The sequence below is a fragment of the Fundulus heteroclitus genome, chromosome 17, assembly GCF_011125445.2.
Source record: "Fundulus heteroclitus isolate FHET01 chromosome 17, MU-UCD_Fhet_4.1, whole genome shotgun sequence".
Classification (NCBI taxonomy): Eukaryota; Metazoa; Chordata; class Actinopteri; order Cyprinodontiformes; family Fundulidae; genus Fundulus; species Fundulus heteroclitus.
Window position 1 is genome coordinate 13,679,047 of NC_046377.1, and position 25,202 is coordinate 13,704,248.

The window sequence follows — 25,202 nt, forward strand, 5'->3', positions numbered from 1 at the left end:
ATGCTAAAAACAAATAATTTGACATTTTTTAATAAAGAGCACATGGTTTCTTCGATGATGGTGGAGAACACAAATGTTTAGAGCATTTTTGCATGCAACATTGCTTTTGTAGTGAGTATGTGTTTTGTTTTTTAGCTCCTAACATAGGACTTTAATTGCCGGGGTAGAGCTCTACACACCATGAGACAAGATAGCTTGACAAATAATTGCAGGTTCAGCTAGAGAGTGTCTCGCAACTGACACAGCATGAATGTGTCTGATATTCTAACCAAAAAGAACTTTGCTGCAACATCCTTCTGACATTTTTGGCTTTGAATTGATAAAGACATTTGCACAAAGCACAACGGAAGAAGCCAAAGAGTACGGAAAAAACGAAGCCTCAAAAAATCAGTTATTTCAAAACCGTTTTGACTATAAATGCCACTGTGCTGGGAATGCCAATGGAGCATTTGGAGATCATGTGCCTCCTGAGTCGAGGCAAGTGGAAAATCTGAACAAGAAGATGCCTCATTATTTGGCTTACATAAGCTGGTCCCTATCAGTGAAGACGAGCTGCATGAATGTTTCTTCCTTTGGTCAGGCAATCTTTCTTCACCACTTTGTTTCTTGAACGGACATCAGATTTTCCACTGGCTCAGCACATTGGAACAGTGTTTGACGTGGAGGCTGAGAGAGGGGGGAGCTTCCTCCTTTGAAAGGGAAAAGTAATAATAGCGCCACATACTTTGAGATTTGAGAATTAAAAGTTCTTCAGTCATACAGTAGCTTGGAAAAAGGATTCTTGCCACGTAAACTTGAGTTGTCTAAAAACGTCATTGAATATCATTTGGATTTTCTGTAGATCAACACAAAGTAGTCCATTATTGTTGAGTGGAAGGGAAATATACAGTTTGAAAAATTTCTACAAAAATCTGAAAGCTGTGGCACAACTTTTGTAAATACCTTGAAGAACCACCTTAGGTGGTAAATATAGCTGCAATTCAAGCATGGTTCTTGGCATCCAGTAAATAATTACTTGATGTGTAAAGCATGGCTTTACACATGAAATAATTAGTTTATTTATTCAAATTTGGTCTTGGCTTTGGGCTATTCTATATATTCTATATTTATAACACTTAAATATACTGTATGTTGATATAAATATCTTTACTGTCGCACTGGGTGTAGTTTTTAGCAGCTTCCATGTGGTTTTCTTCCAGGCTTGACTTGTATTTTAACTTCACCAATCTTCCTCTCAACCATGAGTAGCGTCCTTGTCCCTGCTAAAGAAACGCATCTCCACAACATATTGCTGCCGCTTCGTTTTTTCTTTTCTTTCTTTTAACAATGGAGATGAGGTGTTCAAGGTGATATGCAGTGTTAGTTTACTGCTACATATGCTGTTTGCATTTAGGCAAAAAAGGAACTTTTGACCTCATCTGACCTTAGTTCACATCCTCTACTTTGCTTGTGGCAAACTACAAATAGGACTTTTTGTGACTTTCTTTGAACACTTACTTTGCTATGGGTACTGTTCCAAAAAGGGCTATAAGTTATTAAGGAATACGTTTTTCAACAGATTTTCCATTTGCCCTGTTGATCTTTGCAGTTCCTCCAGAGTTCCTATAAACTAAACAAGACTATGCTTTGAGCAAAACCAGGGGTCACCATCTCTGTCCCTGACAGGCATTGTCATGTAAGATATTTAGATGCATTCTTGCCAAAACAGACAATGAAATGGTTACAATTCCTCATAAAGTTCTGCAGAGGCTTGGTGATGAGCCATTCAACAGATTTGAGTGTATTGGAACAGGGGTCTGTCTAAAGGTTGAGGGACAGTGGCTGCGTTTGGAGACCACTGATCTAAACCGTTCCATTGTAGCTCTGGCTGTGTGTTCCAGGTTGTTGTCCTGCTGGAAAACGAATCTCCAACCCATTTCAAGGTCTTTTTTAGCATCTAACAGCCATTTTCCCAAGATTATCCTGAATTTAGCTCCATCAATCTTGCCATAAGCTCTGACCATTTTCCCCCATCGATGATGCAGAACAACATCCCCACTGCATGATACTAGCAAAATCTGAGCCATGTCTCTTTGCATCTCCTCCAGAGCTAGCAGCCTCTTGGCTACTTGTGAGTAATGCTCCTTCTGCCTTCCTTGTCAGCTTAGTTCAAGGGTCAACAGCCTTCACAACTAAGAGAGCCCTTTTTGCCCTTTGTCCAGTTAAATAGATAATGTTTAGAGCGACAAAAGCTACACGGCCCTTTGAAAAAGGATACATTTAATCAAATAGTTTTTTTTTCCTCAAAATTTATATTAACATTTTAATAGAACAGCCATTTTATTTGAATATTTAGGCTTTAAAATAAAGAAAAACTAACCTTGAATAAAGGACATTAATACCTTTTCTTCAATGGAACCTTCTATATTTCTGAAAAATTACATCAAAACCACTTTAACAAAATAAAGTATTGATGACATTCTGTGGTATAAATACTATTCAGTTGTTGCAGGAAAATATATAGAAAAACAGCCTTTTTTCTAGATAAATGTTTTCAACTTTACATTTAAAAACATTGCCAATTTCTTATGATTTATTTTTGGCCAAAAAGTATTAATAGTCACTGTGGAAAATCTAGAGAGGCATAGGTTGCAGGCCCATGGATTAGATGGACAACCACGTCTTGGTATGGTTGCAGTTGTTCCCTCATCTTTTCATTTTCTCAGGGTAGATTCAAAAATTTGGAGATTATTTAAGAACCAAATCATTCATTAAGTTTGTCCAAATCATTATCCCTGACTTGTGAGAATGTGCACAGGCATCCCTGACTTGTGTTTTATTTGTTCCCTGACTTCTGAAGGCAACTGGCTGCACTTAATGTAATTTAGGGATGTAAAAGAGGCTGAACACACACTTTAAGTAATCTGTATGAAATATTAAACCATTTGTAATTTTGCTTTCCCTTCACAATTTTGTGCTACTTTGTGTAGATCTAGCCCATGAAATATTGATCTAACATTAAAGTTTGTGGTTCCAAGATGACAAAACGTGAATCAATTTCAAGAGGTGTGAATACCTTTGCGAGGTACTGTACCTTGAGTGTCTTCGTTTGTATGGGATAACATCATTTTGCTGACATGAGCCTTAAAGGATTTTATCCTGAAGTGTTCAGACACTTTCAACCATGGCAGTGGGTATATCAGTCAGACAAAGTTTATATTAAGGATGGGTCATGAGCATTTTAATAATAAACCCTCTTTGTCCAACATGTCATTAGTGTTCCACAATCACTGTAATCACATTTTTGCCTTTGGTCCAAGCATTGGTTTATGTCTGCTGAAGAAGACCCCAATTATATGATTACCATTCACACCATGCTGACTGGCAAAACAACCGGAGACACAGACACATGAATTATACGTATGATGCACGTAGGAGATCTGACGAAAATCCCTCCGAAACAGTTTCACAAAGGCTCTTTGTATGAATGAAATCTCAGAGAGAGGCGGTGGATACCGGAGACGTGTTGGGTGAGGAAGGGTCCCTCCTGATTGAACTGCTCACCCCTTGCTTTGTGCATGTTTGTGTTTCCTACCAGCCTTGGAATTTACTGCCCGGCACTTGCAGGGGCAGCCATGGAAAGGTGAATGGCCTTCAAGGATAAAGACCTGAGTTGTTGGGAAAGTAGTGCTGGGAGGAAACTGAGACGGAGGAGGGGGAAGCAGGAAAAGAAAGATGAAGTGCAAACACAAGGAGTTATTAAAAAAAAAAAAAAAAAAAAAGGCATAGAGTCAGCAAATACGCGTGACCGGGAAATAGAGACAGTAAAACAAAAACTGTGTGCACGCGGTGCGTGTGCAGGCGAGGAGACAGTGGTCTTACTCTGCCCTGAGCCAGCAGCAGTGAGATTAGCTGGCCAAGTTTCCACTTGCAAACAATAATTCACCACAAGTGCCCATTGAGGTCAGACTTTGCAAGGACGGAGACCCACCCAGCGCAATATACGGTTGTGTGAGTTGAAGAGCCTCTATATGGTTATAGGATTCCATCGCCACATAAATGTATGTGTGCGAAAACCAACCATAGAAGGGTGCTTTGAGGGGTTCTCCCTCTATCCTCCGGCAGATCTTTTCCCCTCCCTTGTTTCCATCAATATCTCCTGTATTTACATTCTCCCTGGCCGCTGGTGAGGCCGGGAAGAGGCTCGGGAACAGTGAAAATCTGACATGTCATAAAATGAAGGCCGTATAAATAGTTTCGATTCAGTTCAGCCACCTGAGCTTCTACATTTAGAAGCAGCACAGCGTGCGTCAATCCCTGGCATTAGAAACCAGCTACAATGAAAATGGAATACAGGGAAGATAAAGAAACAGCTGCTGTGGTTAAATCCCAAAACCAAGTCGCCAGAAGTTGTGGACATAACATAAATAGTTAATACTTCAGGGTTTTGATAAAGCCACAGCATTAATAGAAACGTCTGATCTGTTAGGGGTGAGTTGGCTTCCTGTCAGAGATTACTTTTGGGTAATTTAGAAGCAACAGGCAGTAATTAAGAGTCGCTTTCACCGTGCTTAGTTGTCGAGTTAGGCGTATAGCCCGTCAGCCCCATTAATCTGCCTGTTCCTTCCCCCCAAAGTCTGAGCAGTGCCACCAGGGACCAGGCGAAACAATTAATGGCAGCTTAATTACAGTGCCACATCAGACTTTTTGCTTAACCCACAGAATGTGCAGAGAGGGGAGAATTAAAAGTACTTGCATCCTTAAAGCCAGCACACAGCTTTTGGAGCAGCTGAAAGAGAGTGGCATGGACTGGGCACATATGGGGCACTGAGGAGGAGATCCAGTGGGAACTTGGTGCCCTTTACACCCCATTTCTTCTTTCACATGGGGGCTTTCCCCTGGGAAAGGAAAGGGTTTGGTGAGGCAGGGTTACAGAGTAGGACCTAAGGCCAGTGATGCTAAGAAACCCCAGTTCGTCTGTGAGCAACACACATGAAATGTGAGATGATGCGAGGTGTCAAAAGATAAAAATGATGGTTTTACTGGAGAGATAAACATCAAAAACATTTTTATGGGAGCAAGCTTATAATAAAAATTGTAGAAAACATAAGGAGGCAAAAGCAATTTGTGGATATGTATTAAAGAAGGTAATTTTCTGAGCAGAAAAGGCCAAAATCTTAACAGGACCTTAATTAAAAAAAAAAAAAAAATTGTGAGTTGATATGAATCATTTTGGAAGAATTATTAATCTGTTCTCTGTTACATGTGCATGTAATACATGTAATGTATATAATTTCAGGCATATTTTCTGCCTGAAATGCACCTGGAGAGAAGAATTCAAGGCTCTATCAATAGTCCACACTGATTATTATCACTAATCTCTTTTATTTCTTTAGGAACTACGATTTGGAGCTAAGATTCCCTTTATTTCATATGAGGTGAGATTTAATAGTGAGCCAAGATGATCCCAGACTGATTGCTTAAGGCCAGGGGAATAAAGTTTGATGTTCTTACAGGAACCCATGTTGCAAGGAATTCATATAACAGAATCAGAATAACAAGATTTAAGGTAAAAATAATAATTCTGGTTCAATCAACAACAAGAAAAAAAAATGACAGGTTGCTCCAGTAGATATGACAACGGGTGTGAAATAATACCCCTGCTTTATTTCCACTGTGATGAACCCTGTGATTATTACCATCAAAGCTCCATTGACATTACCACTAACATACCCCTTACCCATATTTAGGGAGACTAACAGAGGTAGGTCCAGCCTGATCCAGTTGGAGCAGATGGGTATGTCAGATATGCCCGCTCGGGCTTATGGAGATGCTTAGTGGTAAATGTAATGACCTGTGTGGGTTCTTATGTAAATGTGTGCATGCATGTGTGTGTTTGCCTACCAGCATATCATTCACCATGGTCGCAATTACCCTGGACCTGCCTGGCCAAAAGCTCACGATGCTGCAACAGAAAGGCATTGTAATGCCCAAGTCAATTATGACTTTTGTTTCCAAATTCCAGATTCAGATCACAGGAATACGGGAACTTCAAGTCTTTAGTGAAAAACAAGTTTAACTGTTAGATTTGTTGGACAAACCAGAGCTAACAAGATAATAGGATAGAGAAAGTGCATTTAACGGCTTTCTGACAACAATATATAAAGAAATTTGATTCAGCCATCTCTTGGAGCATTATTAGCTATGTGGCTAATAACAGTATGTGGGCTAATAACAGTATGTGTGAAGGTTGATGGCTCCAGCTATGTGGTTTGGCCAAGGTTGCTCTAAGTCAACAAAAGAAAAACTGAGCAAAAAATACAAAAATCCACAGCCCCTGATGTTGCTGACCTTGTTCACTGCAAATCAGGAAGTGCTTTAGGTTTTGTCAAGTTTAAAGAAAACTGTGTGTACAGGAGTTAAATAAGCCCACTAGTCACAGTTTTCATAACAGTTTTGGAAATTATCTTCACAATTGTAAGTTTTCTGTTTGAGCTAGAAACACATCTCTTTTTTTGTATGATTGATTGCAGCTATACCTGGAAGATTGCTCCATGGGATTATTTTGTTTTGTAATGGCACATGCTAGTTTTCTTCAGCATCCAAACACCTATCTCAGGATGCCATTCATGGATTTCAGTTCAATGTTCAACACTGTGCTCCCAGACATGCTGGCTCTGAAGCTCCACAACATGGGATTATCCAGACCTCTCCTGGATCAGTGATAGGGAAACGCACATCTTCCTCACCGATCCGTTAACACCGGCACGCCACAGGGTTGTGTCCTCAGCCCTGTTCTCTTCACCCTTTTTACTCAGGACTGTTCAGCTGTCCACCCAACAAACACAGTGGTGAAGTTTGCGGATGACACCGCTGTGGTGGTTCTCATCTCCAATATTGATGAGACCCACTACAGAGATGTGGTCAGCAATCTCACACAGTGGTGCTCCAGGAACAATTTGCTTCTGAACACGAGCAAGACCAAGGAGGTAATAATAGATTACAGGAGGTCCAGGAAGACTGAACACGCTCCTCTCTGCATACTGCACGAGGTGGTGGAGCGCGTGGACAGCATTAGATTCCTGGGCATTCACATCTCCTCTGACCTCTCCTGGACTGTGAACACGTCCCACCTGGTGAAGAAGGCCCAACAATGGCTCTTCTTCCTCAGGAAACTGAAATGGACTGGACTTACCACTAAACCGCAAAAAAAAAAACATTTACAGAGCTACAGTAGAAAGTATTCTATGTCTAAGCATAACTGTGTGGTATGGGAGCTGCACAGTGCAGGAGAGGAAGGACTTAGCATGGGTGGTGAGTACAGCGCAGGGGATTCTGGGATGCCATCTACAGGATTTGGTATTTTCTGGACACGAGTCCAGAAATTGGACTAACGCATCTCCATTGATCCCAACCAACTGGGCAATGAACTTTTTCTCCTCTCCCCTCAGGTAAACGCTTCAGAAGCATCAAGTCCACAACTAAAAAACTCAGGAACAGCTTCTTTCCAAGGGCTGTGAGGGCTAGCACCCCTTGCTGAGAGGTTTGTGATCCATCATATGTTACACACACACTTTTCTGTAAATTAAGCCTCAAGATCACTGCACAAAAATTACCTCATTACTTGAGATTTATGATGGACGGACTGATCTATGTAACATGGCTCATATCACTTCCTAAGGGACTGATATCAGAGCTCTCGTACTCTCCGTACTTTTTTTAATCTTTTGCATGCTGTAATGTGTGGAGAAAAAAACCTGTAAATAATAAGTCTGTTGTGTTTGCGTGTCATGTTACTTTTTTTTTTTTTTTTTTTTTACTTCTGTACATCCTAAGCCGGTGTCTGCCTCAAAAGTAATCTTACCATGGTAACACAGTGTGACAATAAAGAATTATTGATCTTGATTTACAGAGCTTCTTCTATTCACTGCTTAATCTGTTATTCTGTGCTGTCTGATTATTATTTAGCCTCACTAAGACTAAGAAAGTAGAGCACATCACCCCAGTTCTAAAATCCTTACACTGGCTCCCTGTATCTCAGAGAATAGACTTTACAATACTCTTGTTAGTCTATAAATCACTGAATGGCTTAGTACATAAATACATCACAGACTTGTTATCAGTGTATCACCCCTCCAGACCACCCAGGTCTTCTGACTCCAGCCTACTCTGCATACACAGAACCAGAACCAAACATGGAGATGCAGCATTTAGTTCTTATGCTCCACCTATCTGTAACAAACTCCCAGAAAACTGAAAAAGTGCTGAAAGTCTGAGTTCTTTTAAATCAAGATTAAAACACATTTGTTTAGGATTGCCTTTGACTGTTCTAGTTAAACTGTTTTACTGAAACACCATTAGTTTAGGTTTGTAGTCCAGTTGTTTTTAATATTTGCTTTTAGTTTCCATTTTCCCATGTTTTATTTTGTTTAATTTCTTCTACATTTTATTCCAGTTTGCATTTATTCTGTTTTTATATTCTATATTTTATTCATAAAAAGCACTTTGAGTTGTCTTTTTACTGAAATGTACTATACAAATAAATTTGCCTTGCCTTGCCTCAGTTGACTGCAAACATTTCCATTAGTTGCTGATGTCAGTTGTATTTATAGTTAATCCTTTCAAGGCCTGTTTACCTTTTGTTACTTCAAGATTTTTGAATTCTTTATACACATAGAAAGTTAAATTTTAATTTCCAAAAAACAACAACAACAACAACACAATAAATAAATAAATAAATAAATAAATAAATAAATAAATAAATAAATAAATAAATAAATAAGCAAGCACCTCTGGCTCCTCTCAGTGGTCCAACTGCCATTTGCAGAAATACACCACTCCCGGTCAGAAATAACCAATCAGAGCCAGGAAGAATGTCCGACTCTGATTGGTTGTTAGCAGTGTCAATCACTATTGTTTTTGTGCCCTCACAGCTCCTCCCCTGCACAGCATTACTGTAATTCAAGCTCAAGTCTGACACAAATCACAATTTGTCTTTCAATTGTTTTCAAAGCAAATAAGTAATTTCAAAATGCATTTAAAAAAAACAAAAAAAATAAATAAAAAAAACAACAACTTTGGAGTGACACCCACTAAACAACAGGGTACTATCATATGGGTATTGACAGCATCTGTAAATGGCATCATCATGAAATTTCTCTTGGTAATCGCAATGGACAGATTTCTTCTTACCCATAAAAAAAAACAAAAAACACCTGGAACACAAGGAACAAACCTGAGGAAAAGATGACACGCTATGGCTACTACAGTGTACAATATGGCCACTACAGTTAGATTGATTAAAGAGTAAACAGCCAGAGCACAGAAGGGGAGTGCAACTGTTTCTTATGAGCATGAACTGGTTCATATAAGAAAATGTTTTGCTTTGCAGAAGTTTTAACTTAGATCACATAAGGTCAGTAATGGCTACATTTTCTCTGTGTCAAAGTCAGATAAACAATAGAGTTTGACTAAGGCTGATCACTGATTATATTGTAGTACATTAACCTAACCTGTTTTTGATAGTCCTCGTTTGCTGCTGTTGTGAATTACAGAGAGGCTGAGTTCATGAAAGAGTGCTTTTAAATCCTTCCACAGGTTGCCAGATTGTTAAGTCTTCAAGCTTCTGCACTTGGACAGCATTTCTCCTGACTTCATCAGCCTCACTTTATAAATCCCCATGTAAAACTTCACTTTCACTCAAGTTTGAACTCAAATTCAAGCTTGAGACTTCCCCCAATCGCTGCTTTTGTTTTGGGTGGACATAAATGCAGTGGTTAATACCCCCCTACTTCACACTATGTTCTATTTGACATATTTCTAGATTTCTGCCATGTGTGTAAATGTAACTAAAGGGTAGTTTAGTGTGTCATGTAAAGGGCATAGCAGGAGTTTAATACAGTTATGCCTCAAGAAAAAAAACTTCCATCACTAGGTTTGATACATAATTAGCTTGGAGAAAAGAGGGCATATTTGTTAAAGCTGTTCTGGTGCACTTGTTTTGACCTACAGAAGGGCATGGTCTTGTGCTTGGGTTTCGATTTGAGAACCTGTAACGCGTCTGAGTGCATTTTTGGAACCTTGCGTTATTAATGAGTCGCAGAATGACACCAATGCCATGATTTAGGGCTTGTTAGCAGCTCCTGAGCTCTGCTGGTAAACTCTCCATCATATTTCCATCTCTGTGTTCGTTAAATGTGCTGGCCCCGGTCTATCCATTAGCCTTGACTATGTAAAAATTCCACTCAGATCTTCAGTATGTGAGAAACCATAGAAACAGGCTGGCCTTTGTTTCTTGTACTCGGGAAAGTGTCCTGTGAGCTGAACTGAGTAATACTGCTGTGGCAGATGACTGGCCCACTCACACACATTCAGTGTTGGAGGGAAAAAATGGGTGAAGAATAACATTCATAAAAGGTGTGACATTTTGAAGGCCTGAAGATGATTTGTTTTTCCGTCCACTCCTCGTTTTTGACAAATTCCTTCCTCAGAAGGAAAATGGACCAGAAGCAATCATGCAAAAAGGAAAACTTCTGTGTTTTGCTATTTACACAGGGATTGCGGGTTCATACATCTCTGATCCAGACTTTATTAAAATTTATTACCAAAGTATGTAGCCAGTTCAAACAATTACAGCTAATTTGATAAGTTTGATAATCTGTTGGTTTTCTTTTATACCTTAAGCTAAATAAGGCGAGAATACATTATGCCTTTTACCATGATACATTACGTTGTCAGCAGCTAGCTTAACCTTGCTAGATTTCGCTGGATAGGGGATAATTTTTGTGACCTGAGCAAACTGATATTGAATTAAATGTACTTTCTTAAGTAATCAACTTTGACTCTGGCTCTGAATAATACATATTTATACCTTCAGGGCAGCACCAGGCTGCTGATCTATTTCTACTTAAAGTAAGCTCCAACTTGCACTAGCTATGGGTTAACAGTAAAGGCATGTGAGTAGTATTAAGCCTACATCAGCATAAATCATCATTTAAACTCCAAAACCATATTGGAAAAGTAAAAGCCAAAACTCCAAAAGCATGCATCAAATAGTCTAAGCAAACTGTGATAAATATGTTAGACAATTCTTTTTCAAATCAGGGGATAAATTGAATTTCCACCCATTAATTTTAAAATATCATTTGTTAATTTAAATGTATACAAAGCTTAACCATAAACTCACCCTGTAGAAAGCTCTGAATAGTTAGTTTATACTCGTAGATTTGATATCAGATACATTGTGTTCCTGAAACAGACCTCTTTTTTATTTAAACCAACGGTGTCAAACCAGCGACGGTACAGGAAGCCATCTGAAGGCCTGAGTTAGTTGAAATTTTTTTCCTTAAGTAATTGGCTCTGGGTCAATTTGCCTTTATTGAATTTATGCATCCATACCTGTAGGTTTCCATTGGGTTCCTTCCTTCTTCAATTTTGCAACAGTGTCAGATCATTTCATGCCCAGGTGACTGAACCATTGCATATCAATCTTTAACCATAGTCTTCTGGTCGACTTTGTGGTTGCAGGGGTAACATGTCTAGGAGGGACACTCCATGCTTTCCAAGAACAGCAGGAATCTACCTTAGACCGTGGTGTCCTACTTGTGGGACATGGAGAAAAAAAACTTCCAAAAGAATCCTAATCAGATGCACAAACTGCTGCAACACCTTTTAATTCAAAGTGGCTCGACTTCAAGCTCCGCTTCTTCCTATCTCTCAGACTCAGTTCCCATGGTGCATGAGCAGTTATTTTGGCTGCGTGTATGCAGGATCATTTTCCTTCACTCATGTTTCATATAATATTTCCTGCACCACAGGCAAAGAAACGTAAATTGACTGGTAAATCGAGCATTACTATTAGCTTAGCTCTTCGTCCACCACAACAGGCCAAAGTAAATCCTGAAGACAATCCCAATCCATCTATCCATCTCTGGCTCCATTATTCAGACACAATCAACCAATATTTCAAAACTTCTCTGCTTGACAAAGAGAGCACATTCCATCTTTTTCCAGTTATGAATCCTGGTCAATCCCCAAAAAAGAATCCTGGTGCCTCTTACGTCTGTAGGTACAAATAACCTTGAGAAACATGGCCTTCTTAAGGTCTCCAACAAACATAAAGACCAGGGAGTCCTACATTAACATGTGGACGTGGTTATATTTTTCTCTCTGTTTGAAACCCACTACATCTTGGGCTTGATTTAGGCCAACCTCTGCAAGTCAGCAAGGGTAAATATTCGATTCATTGTTCCTTGCGGTATATCGTCAACAGAACAGCACAGACTTAAACGGTAAGAGAACCAATTAGAGATTATATAGAAATATTCTAAATGTTAGATCTGCCAAGATATAAGGTTATCTTGTTAAAAACTGAATAATGAGCTTGAACTAGTTTATGTCAGGGGATGTGAAGTTTTAAGTGGCGCACCATGAGCATGAATTATTCAGTTTAAATCAATGTGAACTGAACACAGAAGTAGCTCATGTGAGATGCATTGTAGGTCAAAAACAGTTCAGTGGAAGTAATAAGACATACTGAGGATTTTGTCCAAATGTTTGCAGGCATACCAGCTCAAATAATATAGTTTTTTTAAATCTTCATGTAAACTTGAATCCCAAGTCAGGTTTCATCCAATAGGAAGTACTTTTTAAAATGACCAGGCATTATCAAGCCTTTTTTGAAGTGAACTACTACCATAACCCAGTTAATATGCTACCCTACTTTTCAGTTCTCATAGCCCAGTTAGAAAAAGGCCCAGAAGAGTCACACTCTCCATGAGAGCAGAATCCAAGTAAGTAATGGCAACTGTGAGCTAATGCTGGAGCTTTACCCGCACCCTAAAATAAAAAGGAAAGATTGCACAGAGCTGTCCAAAGAAACCAGAACTGGGATGAGATATGTTGCATTAATATTTCAGGCACTTATCTAACAAGGTTCTCCTTTGTAACTTACAGAATTCTGCTCAAGGACACCTTGGCAAGACATATGGTAATGAACACCAACAGCCGTTGGAGGAATAAAACATGCCAAGGAAAAAGATTATAGGACATCACTGCAAAGGAAGATATTGTGTCAGCTTGACTTCATATAAGTCCTCCAGGAATTGAAAAATCATAGCTCAGCTGACCTCAAATACCATCTTAAAGCCTTCGTTGACTGAAAACCTCTTTTTAAATACTATTTACTCCTGAAAAGTGTTTTGATGCTTTTCCCTTTTTGCCACACTTACCATAAATGTTTTCACTCAAACTTTAACATCAAACAAAGTTAACCCGAGTAAATATAAAATTTTGACTTCAAAGGATAATGTATGATAATGTATGTGATTTTCCAAACAAGTCTGACTGTAACAGTCATATTTTTGGAGGGTTGAGTTTAGTTTAAATCACCACTCCCGGCCTGATTACTGACTGACTTATTGAATCAAGGAAACACTTAGATGTAACCTGTCTGACAAACGGGAATAGGCTAAAAGATGTCAAAAGCAATAAATCATGTATTGATCTAAACAAATTCAGGCAGATGAGAAAAAGTCATTGAACTCCGTCAATATGGAAAGGCTACCAAGTCACTTCTTTAGGCCTTAAATAGAGAAAACATGGAAGATGGTGAACCTTCCCAGAAGTGACAGACCAAAATTGCTCCAAGCACTGACTCTAGATTAAAGCTATAGATGGTAATCTTGTTCAGAAACACTTTTTGTTATACAGGGTGAAATGGTGCTTCCATCTTGACAGTAGTCAATACGTTATGTATTCAGAAAATCAATGTAAAACAAAAAAAATCTCTGTGAAAGCTGTAGACCTGTAAAAACACTGACCAAACATTGCCCTTCGCACCGAAGAGCAGGGATTGCTAATAGCTTTTGTTCTGCTCTCACTCCCCTCTGTCCTGGGGGATCATCATCAATCATTCCGACGCGCTGACGTAACGCCAGTGTGTGTGCTCGATCCTTGTTAGTTTCCACTTTCTGGCTGTACATGCGTACTTCTAGTGTTTATATAGCTGGTTAGCTTAGCGGTTAGCTTAGCAGTTAGCTTTGGTGTTAGCCGTTCATTGTAGCGTCGCTGCTCTCCCTGCATACTTTGAACATGGGTGAGAGACGAAAGAAGCAAACCATGTATAAGTTTAAGAGAATAAGAGGAAGACGTCAGTTGAAAGAAATAAGACCAGAATGGATTTGGGAGATTTTTTTCCATGCGATCCCCCTTGAGGAGCAGAAGATCATTCAAAAAGGGACTTGGGAAAATGTATGGAAAAATTGTTGCAGATAAAGACAAAATACAGTTATCTGGACTGTGTGCGTCCGGTTACGTCTGGTGTAAAACGAACAGCATTTCAGAAAAAAAAAAAAAACATTAGTCAGACATGGTGGTGGTAGAATCCTGGTCTAAGATACTCTCTCTGCTTCTGGCCCTGGAAAACTTGCCACTAGTGATATAACCATGCATTATTCTCTCTACCAGAATATATTAAAGGAGGATGTCCGGTAGGATTCAGATTTTGAGATGGTTCGGGAAAAAAGGGAAACTTAAATCAGACTTTGATGCTGTGGAATCACTTTTATCAAGCTATTCATGTAAAAAAAAACAACAACAAAGTGGCTCAATTTAAATAACGAAGTAACAGAAGAGAGGCCGAAAATTCCTTCACAGCAATCTAAAAGACTCTTGATGGCAGTTGTCACCCCCAAGGGCAGAACAGCTTGTTATCAGGCTTAAGGCTGGATTATGCTAGTTTTCTACTTTTACATGTAGTTGTGTGTAGTACGCTTGGTGCAGGAGTGCACGGAGCATAAATGCTGCAGACGTTGTGTCTGCATGTCTCATTTCCAGGTGGAACTTACATGCGTCAAGCATAAACCAGCCTTCAGGGAAAAATACTTTTCTACATAGGACCAATCTGATTTAGATATACTTTTTCCCTTTAATCAAATGATTCATTGCCTGCGTACTCAGGTTTCATATCAGACTCTTTGCTATTAAAATCTTTTTAATGATGTGCCTTTTGAGTGTGGCAGAAAAAAAAACCCTGTGAGGTGGCACATAGTTTTTTTTCACGGGAATTAACTAATTAAGTCACAATGAAGATGTCCGGATTTTCCCGCTATTTCCGGGGACATTTTTTTTGCTGCTAACCCTGACAGTCCTTAACGTTCACTTCGGGGCTGAATAAGCAAATATTAGCCCAGGACCCTGACGCGTTTCAGGCTGTAACAAAACATGGGTTCCTTCCAGTTTATTTCCCAATGTCAAACATATGCTTCTTGCCTGTCAAATGCAGGGGAGCAGTGACTAAATACATTCCCCAGAGCAGCAGCAGCAGCGAGGATCTCCTTGCTATAAATGGTCAAAAAAGGACAGAGGAGAGTCGTGTTGGAGGCTGGATGGGAGCTGCAAGTCATCATTAGTGTTGTTATCTGGAACGCTGTGCTTGAAATGCTGCAAGCAGGCTTTGTGCCAGTTTTAGTAGATGCTAATTGCTATCCTTAAGGACAGGCTATTTGCTTAAGGTAGAGAATGTGCTGATGTGGAATGGAAATGTTTAACTGAAAGGAACACCAAGCTAGATAAACTAGATGTAACGTCTGCATAACATTGGAATATTTTTGAAATCTTATCCATCTCCTGCAGAATCACTGCTCAGCATTATTTGTTCCTTGTTTTTCTTTCCCCTGTCTGCTCTGTCTCATCAACCTGATCTTTCCTCTACCTCTGTGAGAATTTGTCCCCGTTATGTAGGTCACAGCCCAGGGAGACGGCAGAAGAGCTCCTACGTGGCGAAGGTTTCTGGGAAGGGACAACAGTGGCGGCTTTGGCGTTAGCCGCAGAGATAGGGGAGGACAGGATTGGTAGCATTGGTTCCAAAGTGATGGGGCATTGTACCTGCTAATTCATAATGGATGAGGGCCAGCAATAATAAATGAAGCCGGTGAGTAACCTGAGGATGCAGCGGGACATGGAAACTTGCTCCAGTTTTAGCCTCCTTTTCCTCCTCCTTCTCTTGTCTTCCAGTGATCCTTTCTCAGAAAACATGGAACATGATGCTTATCCAGACATGACCGCGTGACGTTACAACCAACGTAGGACTACTCCAACAGATCAATGTAGTCGCTACGGGGATACATTTGTGAGGAAGAGCAAAGGCCTCAAGTTTCCAGATTCCACGATCTAAACATCTTCAGCAAAATAAAAATACCCTCTCATTTTTCATTAATTTAAAGTTAAACAAGATGGCGATTTATTACAATTCACTAACAATGAGAAAAGGTTTACAAACTGGTATTAAGATTTAGAATTTGTCACAAAAAGCTATGGATTGTTGAAGGTAGAGATGGACAGAGAAATAAACTGGTGACAGGATTCAGACAATTTTCAACTTGACTGGCCAGTTGGACACTAAACAAATCGTATCTTTTCCGATTACCGACTAGTGAATGCACCACTTGTAAGCACTGAGGGCTAAACATTTCCTGCTCAGAATGTAGCTATGAGGGACTGCTTTGTGTAGGCTGGACCACATACAAGTGTTTTGAGTATAATATCCAATAACATTGGGGAAAGTCACAACAATTATTGCTAGCTGCCTTTTTGAAAAAGCTGCTAAACGGGACCGAATCCTCCCTAAACATTAGTGCAGGGTTGCTAAGTTGGCAACGCTGGTTGGAAGTAGAAAAGAGATGTAAGAAGCCATTTACAGGGAAACTATATGTCAAAACATGTCTTGCATTTAGTTCAGACTGCAGATAGCAGTAAGTGGGAGCACGGCTTTTTGCAGATTAGAGGAAGGATTGATTGCCAAGAAATATTAGCAAGCCGCTAAATGGAAAATGTTCTTTAACTCTTTTTTTTTAAACAAAAACGTATTTATATTGCCCCTGGTGGACAACTTTTGATAGTTTGCTATTTGTACCTTGTGACTGTTCAAAAGTCTTATGCTAAGGGGTCGGTAAAAGATCAAATGCAGTTTTTCCTCACTCTGACAATATTGTGAAAAGTTACAATGACGTTCCTGCAGGTCAGATTTGTTTATGAGCAAGAACAGGAAAGGAACTTTAAGGCATTGGGTGTTTGGCAACACCCCCTAGGGAATGCTGGGTTCTTCAGATGTTTTAGTGATGCTAGCTGTGCTGCCTCAGCAGGTCAAAGCTTTACAAAAAGTGACTGAAATACAGATTGTGCATCACTACAAGAAGGTCTAGATATTGGAAAAGGTAGCCAGATTTAACAAAAGTCAGACTCTACCTTGTGTGGCGTTTAACTGCAACGAATCTGCAGATTCCACAGATTTCGGAGGAAGGAATCAGACTGTAACCACTCACAATGGGGTCTTTTAGCCAACTGGCCCACATGCAAGAAGCAGCGTACGCAGACACCTGCCGCTCCCCACACCCGCCATGCAGTTTGCTGCAGTCAGTGGAAACCCAATCCCACATGACTCGTTCCTTCTTACGCTGGCAATCAATGACCAGCACTTTTGACAGGCGACACGGCTGTCTGCTGAGCCGAGTGTGACAGATGGGAAACAGGGAAGGGCTTTGTGTGTGTGTGTGTGTGTGTGTGTGTGCATGTGTGTGCATGTGTAAATATGTGCAAATGTTAGTGTAACATGAAGGGCGGGGGGGACAAGTAGACTAGTGAGGCTCATCCTCAGTTACACGGACAATAGCATGCTTAGTCACACACCTGATGGACTGTGGGGGAGCGTGTCTGTGTGTGTGTGTGTCCGCAGGCGGGCAGCAGTCAGAAGTGTTTCAGAAGGTCAGTGACTCACAGCTGCACTGAGGGTGGGCTTCCAAACGTCAGATTGAGCTCCCCACCAAGCGCCTGTCTGTTTCCTGCGTCTTCCCCAACTCTGGTACTGATGTCCTCCATTTATTTAATTAAAACGCTCTCACTTCTAAGTAGCCACCGATTGATTTCCACAGGAGCACAAAAGGGCTAAGTTATTGGTGAGTGGGGCCAGAGCTGCTGAAGCTTTAGGTGCACATTTAAAAAAGAGAATGGATTTCCAACATACTTTGTGTGATCAGGCTCTTCTATTAAGGAAGACGGAGCAAAATGGAAAAGTCAGAAAAGCAATAGAGGACACATGGATTCCAAGTGCCTCGCGGTAACATTCGTGGTTTCAACACTTTGCATAGATAAACCAGCAGTGAACTCCAAAAACGTTGCCCTCCCGAAAATAATTCACAACTATCGCACAAAAACAAGATGATGCATTACAAGCTGCCGGTTTATATAAGCAAAAATGTCACACCAATAATGTACAATTTCTGCAAGCGATGCGACTCTTGGAGGAGAGCTGATTTTGTAATAGGTCACCTGCTGTTTCGTATCAGATTTTATTATACTCCTGAAGGCCAGTTAAGACTAAAAAGTTTGAAGCATTCAATGTACAAGTAACCTCCATCTAACATGTTTAACTGAGTAATAAAGATGTTTTTATGTTTACCTTGCAGGTAATCAGTTGCAGGTTTGATCACTCAGCAGCGTCAGTCAAGTTACGTTGGTGTTAAAGTTTTTTTTTTTCTGTGACAGAAGAAGTATTTCTTTATTAAAGCAAAAGAAGAAGATGCAGTTGGTCTTTTATAGGTGAACTTTATATTATTTCATTTGGTTTAAAACAGGGGTGTCTCAATACTGGCTTCTTGTCCCTAATACGAGTCATTTAAAAGAATGTTGGCGACTGACATATCTCTGTCCAGTAATTAAAACCAACGCAATGTTGCAACCGCTTGAAAACTCCAGACCTTGCAGCCTCCAGTTTTCTTGCTACAAACCGCATTACTCAGTAAATCCCTGTCTCGTGATTGCTAATGATTGTTTTTGTGTGTAAATGTTTAGCTACGCTTTACATCTGCACTTTCCCCCCCCCCCCTTTTTTGACATAACACTTATAATTTAGTTTGTAACACATTATAATAAGTTTCCAGTTAATTGTATGTCTACAAAACCTGAATTGAAAACCTGAAAAAAAGACTTCTACTACATAAACTTTGCTTGAATGAATGAGAGGAATATAAGAATATAGTTTTCTGTGTGATTTTCTGCCGTTAATGCCCTTCATTCATTGTTATCAGTAGAGAGAGAGAGAGAGAGAGAGAGAGAGAGAGAGAGAGAGAGAGAGATGCAAGCAAGGACCCTGAGGTCTGGATACAAAGATCATAAAGTTTATTGGCCTTTATTTATGCTACATTGTAATTTTAAGAGTAGAAATTGAAGTTCAGCAATATCTTCCATGGAAAAACGATGATTCATAACAACATACTGTGAAGGCCAGGATGTCTCCTTTTGTGTGTGTAAAATATAGCTAATTCGGTTTATGCAGTGTATAGGCTTTATCCTGAAAATACACATTGATGTTTAAGCTTTTTCATCGTTTTTTAAACTTTGAAAGAATAACTTATTTTGTCATGTGTTGTGGAGAGAGACCCAAACACAGGCAGGGGATAGGCAAACTCATGAGGTGAATTATAGTTTAATTAAAAGTCTGTAGTTTACGCAATGAAAAAAGAATGTGGCGAAGGAACTCTAACAATAAACAATACCAGCTCAAAACCTGAGCATAAGAGGAATTAGGAGCTCAGGAGTAAGATAGGGAGCAACAGAACCAATGAAGGGGGGGAAAAGAATAAGACTTATATACCCAAAAAAGTGAATATCATAACAATGAACAGGTGAGTTAAATTAACTGAATGTGGGGAAGCATTAACAGAAGGAGGCGAGCGGAGATTTGCCGAAACACTCTTAAACAGGAGAACACGAGGAAATGGTGATGAAGAAATAAACCAAGCATGGCTAAACACCAAGTGACAAGAAATACAAGGCGAAAAGCAACAAAGTGACTCATTAAAAGATTTTACATTGAACACGAAGTCCTGGTCTTCATCTCATTATTTTTTTGCTTCTCCTCTTATGTCAATGGCTTGATGCAATCAGCTCAGCTGGCTGAGAGAGATAAAAGTCCCAACCGGCATGATCAACTGAATCTGATTATGTTATAATATATCCCAAGTCTATGTGATTGGATAATTTCATTGATATCAATTTAACTTGGGCCGAATTGGATTCTAAATAAGTGGGTAGGAACTGAACAAGGGGTGACCAACTCCAGTCCTCAAGAGCTGGCGTCCAGCATGTTTCATGTAGCCCTGCTCAAGCGTAGGTGATTCAGATGACTGATTTGCCCTGTTGGCACATAATCTAGTTCTGCAACAGCTTGCTAATGAGCTATTTGTTTCATAAAGGTGTGTTTGACCAGGGAAACAGCCAAAAAACATTCAGGACATCAGCTCTTAAGTCCTGGGGTTGCCATCCCTGAGCTGGACCCCTTAGTCTTTGCTAACTGTCCGGAGATGACATTTCTAGTTAATCGGTGAACTGAATTGAACTGTGTTGAAAACTTCATACTTTGCTTTTTTTTCCCAGCAGTCAACGCTGGTGTGTGGGCACAAATCTGCCTGTAAATTGATTATACTCTGGCAGCAATACCATGTGAACCCATGAGTCAGCCTGAGAGAAATAGGTGTTGATACAGAGCGAGTGTGCCTTTCAGGAAAAAAATGAGAGCAAATGGGGTGGAACAAGCACATAATCATTTTTCAGTAGATAAAAAGCAAACCGTTACAATGGGACAGGCTTACATTGATGGCTGGGATTTTCAGCAGTCGAAAGCTGTGGAGGAGGACTGTGACATCTCAGACATGTAGCTGACACTTATCTAAACTAAGAAGAAGAAAAGAAATCTTGACAAATGCAGGATAGATTGGCGAGTGTGCAGCAAATGTATTATTACCCAGCACACACAGGGAAATAACAGACTGATTTGCATCTCCTACAGCTTTATTTCCACCCCATAAGATCATAATTAAAACATAAACCAGCTGGAGTTACATGATTATGTTGTACCTCAGAAAGCAGCTGTACTTGTGCACTCCTGTCGTTTGGCCTCTCAAACATGCATGAGCGCTTCACACATGTCACTTTTTCAAACGTTTGATGTTGAGTAAAAGCACAAATGCGCTTGCAAACGCAAGATGCTACAATCTCTGTGCCATTTCAATGGTTAAATTTTTCATTATGTAATTCTAGCTTCCCTACATAGAGAATATGTACGCTTTATGCTATGGCAGTAATTATACAATGCCATAAACCTTTATTGTGATTTGACAGCCCCTGATTGCACATTTTGTTGTTTGTAAATGCAATTTTGGACGTTACAATAAGTTTTCACTTGGGATCAACCTCATAACTACATATCTCTTTAGAAGCCTGTGAATTAAAGTTTACACTTTTTTTCTGTCTTGAAGTATACAAGGATTTATCAATAGGGCAGAGAACTTTTTACAAAGTCATTCTAAAACAAGATGTTGTATCACATCCGTCCATCCATACTTTAAAAGAACCATTCCAAATGCTCCATTTATAAGTTGCCAGTGTCCAAACTGGCCATCATAGCCAAACATCCCTCTCTCCAATGACAAACTAGAGCTCATTTTGAGGCGTTCCTAGTCTACAAGGGATATGTAATCTTTCCATCTAGTTCTCAATCTACCTAAGGGTCTCCCATTTGTGCAGGAAATGACCAGAACTTCCAAAGCAAGGCCTGCAAAAACTGTTTCAAACACACCTCAACTGACTCCTTTAGAAGCAGAGAATCAGGATATATGATCAAGAAGAAAGAAAAAGAAAGAAAGAAATATATATTTGTAATTACAATTGTATATTCCAGTAAAATCTGTCTTGCGCATTTAACCCATCGCTTAGGGAGCAGTGGGCGACTTACAATGCCCAGGAAGCAATCTGGGGCTAAGGGTCTTGCTCAGGAAACCCATAGTGGGTTTGAAACAGGTACTTGCAGCCTTCTCAGAGTGCCAGTACACTGCTCTAACCACTGGGCCACCTCTCCCAAAAGTAGTCTCCAGGATAACGGAGCTCTCCACTACATCTCAAAGACCGAGTCCAGCCACCCCACAGAGGAAGCTGATGTTTCATGACCGAAAGCACCTGGTTCTTTCGGTCATGATCCATATCTAATGTCTACAGAGCAGGATTTGATGATGTTACTCGAATGTTTTTCCTCTCATCTTAGCTTTTTATTTGCCTCCATAAACAAGACCAGCACTGGCATTGCTGCAGATCAGGCCCCAATCCATTTGTTCTGCCATCACTCTTCACTCAGCAGAAGTCACTTGACTTCTGTTCCAGCAGGTCAGTCTACTTTTTTGATTTGGCTGGGACTTCTCCAGCAGACGCTGAAGCTCGAGGCTTGGAGATGCCAACAGAATCCCATTATCTGCTAAAAGAAATATAAGACCATGATGTTCCCAAACCACACGCCCACCTCTCCACTAAATCGCCAACAAATTTTATCTATCAGTGACAAGGGCCCCTTTTCCGTTGCAAGACCAAGTATTTAAAGCCCCAGGCTTTGGTTTCCTGGGGTAAAGCAAACCCTAGGGCTTTTAACTTTGGCACGCTTCCAATTGCTAGGGGAAACACAGCTGACTCTTTTGCCTTGCTGCACATAACTCCACCCATTGAACAAAGTTCCAGGCTTGTTAAGAAGTCCTACCCTAGGACCAGGACTCTTACCATGAATGTAAATACCCGGGAAACTGAAATCCCCCATATCGAAACACGCACTGGACTTTTCACGTGTAATGGAAAAGAGCCTAATGAACTGCCTTGAGCAGACTTGGGATGCCACTCCCCCTTTGTTAAACACAGGTTGACAGCGCAAGAGAGATTTCCAACACAGGGTTCCTACACATTTATTAATTAGAAATTCTACACATTTCTAGAGTATTTCATTTTTTTCCTGCCTTCAACAGTTTTTAATGTTCTGGATATTTGAGTACGAGTCACGTAACAAGGGAAAGGGGTGTGTTATATGAAATGTTATGCATATTTCACAAATCATGAAAAGACTCTGATAACATCAGCCCAATTAAGGACCATTCTATAGCTTTTTTCCAGCATCTGAACCAACTTAAACCAGCTCCTTAAAATCTGCATTAAAATGACATATTAAATACAAATTCTTGAAAGAACAGTTGTGATCCAATATCTTTATGTTTGTAAGACTTCCAAAAATAAAAAAAAATAAAACAACAACAACAACAACAACAGCAACACTACTACTAGTACTACTACTACTACTACTACTAAAAAAGTCCATGATTCATTTGGTATCTAAACTGAACCCAGTTTTAGAAACATAGTTCAACTTTCTAATTTGAACTACTTTGCACATATCACTGTCAGAACAAAACAATAAAACATAAAAACACTCAAAGAATCGTATAAAGGGATGGGGATTGATGTTTGGAAACTCAAACATTTTTCCAAACTTATTCCGAATTTAAAACCGATCAAATCCAGTTTCCAGCTTTGCCAAACCTCTTAAGACTGCATAGGAACTCAGCTATCACATTAAATGCTATCTTAGTTTCAAAGTCACTCCTTACTGTGACTTAAAGTAATTTCAATGTATTAGAAATTCTGTTATTTATTAATTCATCACTCAAAATCAATTTAACAAATGTACATTTGCAAAACAATCGATCCAGGTTCTCAGAGCAAGCAGGCATGGTTCTACTGTACCACAGAGTGATACAGTACACATTACCAGAGAAAAATACATGTATTGTAATTATAAGACTACACATCACCATAGAGGAAGAATTGAAACATCTTTAAATGAAAATTCTTTAATGGAGACATGCTTTAAAAAGTTGCAGTAAAGATATTGTGAAGTAGTAATAATAATAATAAAAATAATAATAAAGGATATATTGTTAATACGTTCATGTGCATTTTTTAAATATCTCCAATACAGTACTTTTATAGATGAAGAATTCAAGCTTCAGGTTTTAACCATAGTCTAGAGGAATTTAACTACTTTTTTGGTATCTGGGCTATCACAAATCAGATTAAAATGTAATCTCAATAACTTTAAGATTTAGGAATGAGGACTGGAGTATCCGGACATAAATAGATTTTTGTGAACCACAGTTTGTGAACTTTGGTAACTATTTGCGACATGAGAAAAGAAAAACAACAAAAAGAAAACTAAATGAGAAAAGCTAAAAGCTAAACGTTCTTTGCTTGGCATTTTAACAAGACCTGGTTTTGAGAACTACATGTTCTGATCAACCTGAGGTTTTCTGGAGGCCAAAAAAAGTAATAGTCCTTTGATTAAGCATACATTCAGTCAAGCAACAAAAGAATGACGAAGTACTAAAAAGAATAAATGTTAAAATCAAGTTGTGATGTGGAAAATCAAAGACTAACTTGTCGCTATGATAACAAAGTGCGACAACACAACAAAAGTGACAAAAGTTAATTTAATTCTTTAAAGACTTTAGGAGGGCATTAAAACACTGTGGTTAAGTCCTTCATAAACTTGACTTTTACCCAATTTCATCTGTTATTGTTGGTTTGTGAACCATGCAGTCATTTATAATCATCTAGTTGGACAAAAGAATCACGGGGAAACCAATCCATAGGAGGTCTACCCTTCATTTGACCTTGACAAATGAAATACTGTGGTGAAACAGATGTTTGACATCTTCACTCTGATTACACAGCAAGATGAAAAATTCCCCCATCAGTCGGACTGAACGTGACAAATGCAAGGACCCTCTGATTAACAACTGACGGTGACTGATGAGTCGGCGCAGACAAAACTCCCCCCCCCTCCAGCCGCCGCTGGTAGATTCCTCCTCAGATGAGGATTGTGGGCTCAAACAATAACGGATTTTTTAAATTATTATTATTATTGTATTCCTAACCTCTGATGAGACGTATTCATCCTGAAAAGCAACATCTCTCTGGCTGTTAGCGAAAACGCTCACAGAAAACTCCCAAGTCGACGGCACGAACAAGAAAAGCTCAAATTCCCCTCGACAACAGAGGCAAATTTATCGCCTCGGAGCTCCACTGCACTAAGTTCAGTCAGTTCAGTTCACTCATCTTCCCCCCCCCCAATCCAAGGACATGTGGCACAGAAGCAGCGAATTAAAATAAATGTTTCAAAAATCAAAGTTAGACTGCCGGAGCAAAAAGAGAAATGATGGAGATTTAAACGGTCGCCCGCGAGTTAAACAGGGATAGGAGAACGCTGCAGAACAAATAATTCATATGTCAGTGTGAAATATTTCATCTGATTAGTGCAATTTTTCACATTCCCGAGACTGAAAGTTTTTGACAAATGAAGG

At 39.6% G+C, this 25,202-nt stretch overlaps 1 long non-coding RNA gene across 1 annotated transcript in view; it reads right to left on the bottom strand.

The window, feature by feature from the left end:
- Window positions 1-275: 275 nt before the first annotated feature.
- Window positions 276-25,202, bottom strand: part of LOC105916123 — a 121,673-nt gene continuing 96,746 nt past the window's right edge. Inside the window, exon 4 of the long non-coding RNA XR_004933145.1 lies at window positions 276-689. This is a non-coding gene — a long non-coding RNA (uncharacterized LOC105916123). The remainder of the gene's footprint in view (window positions 690-25,202) is intronic.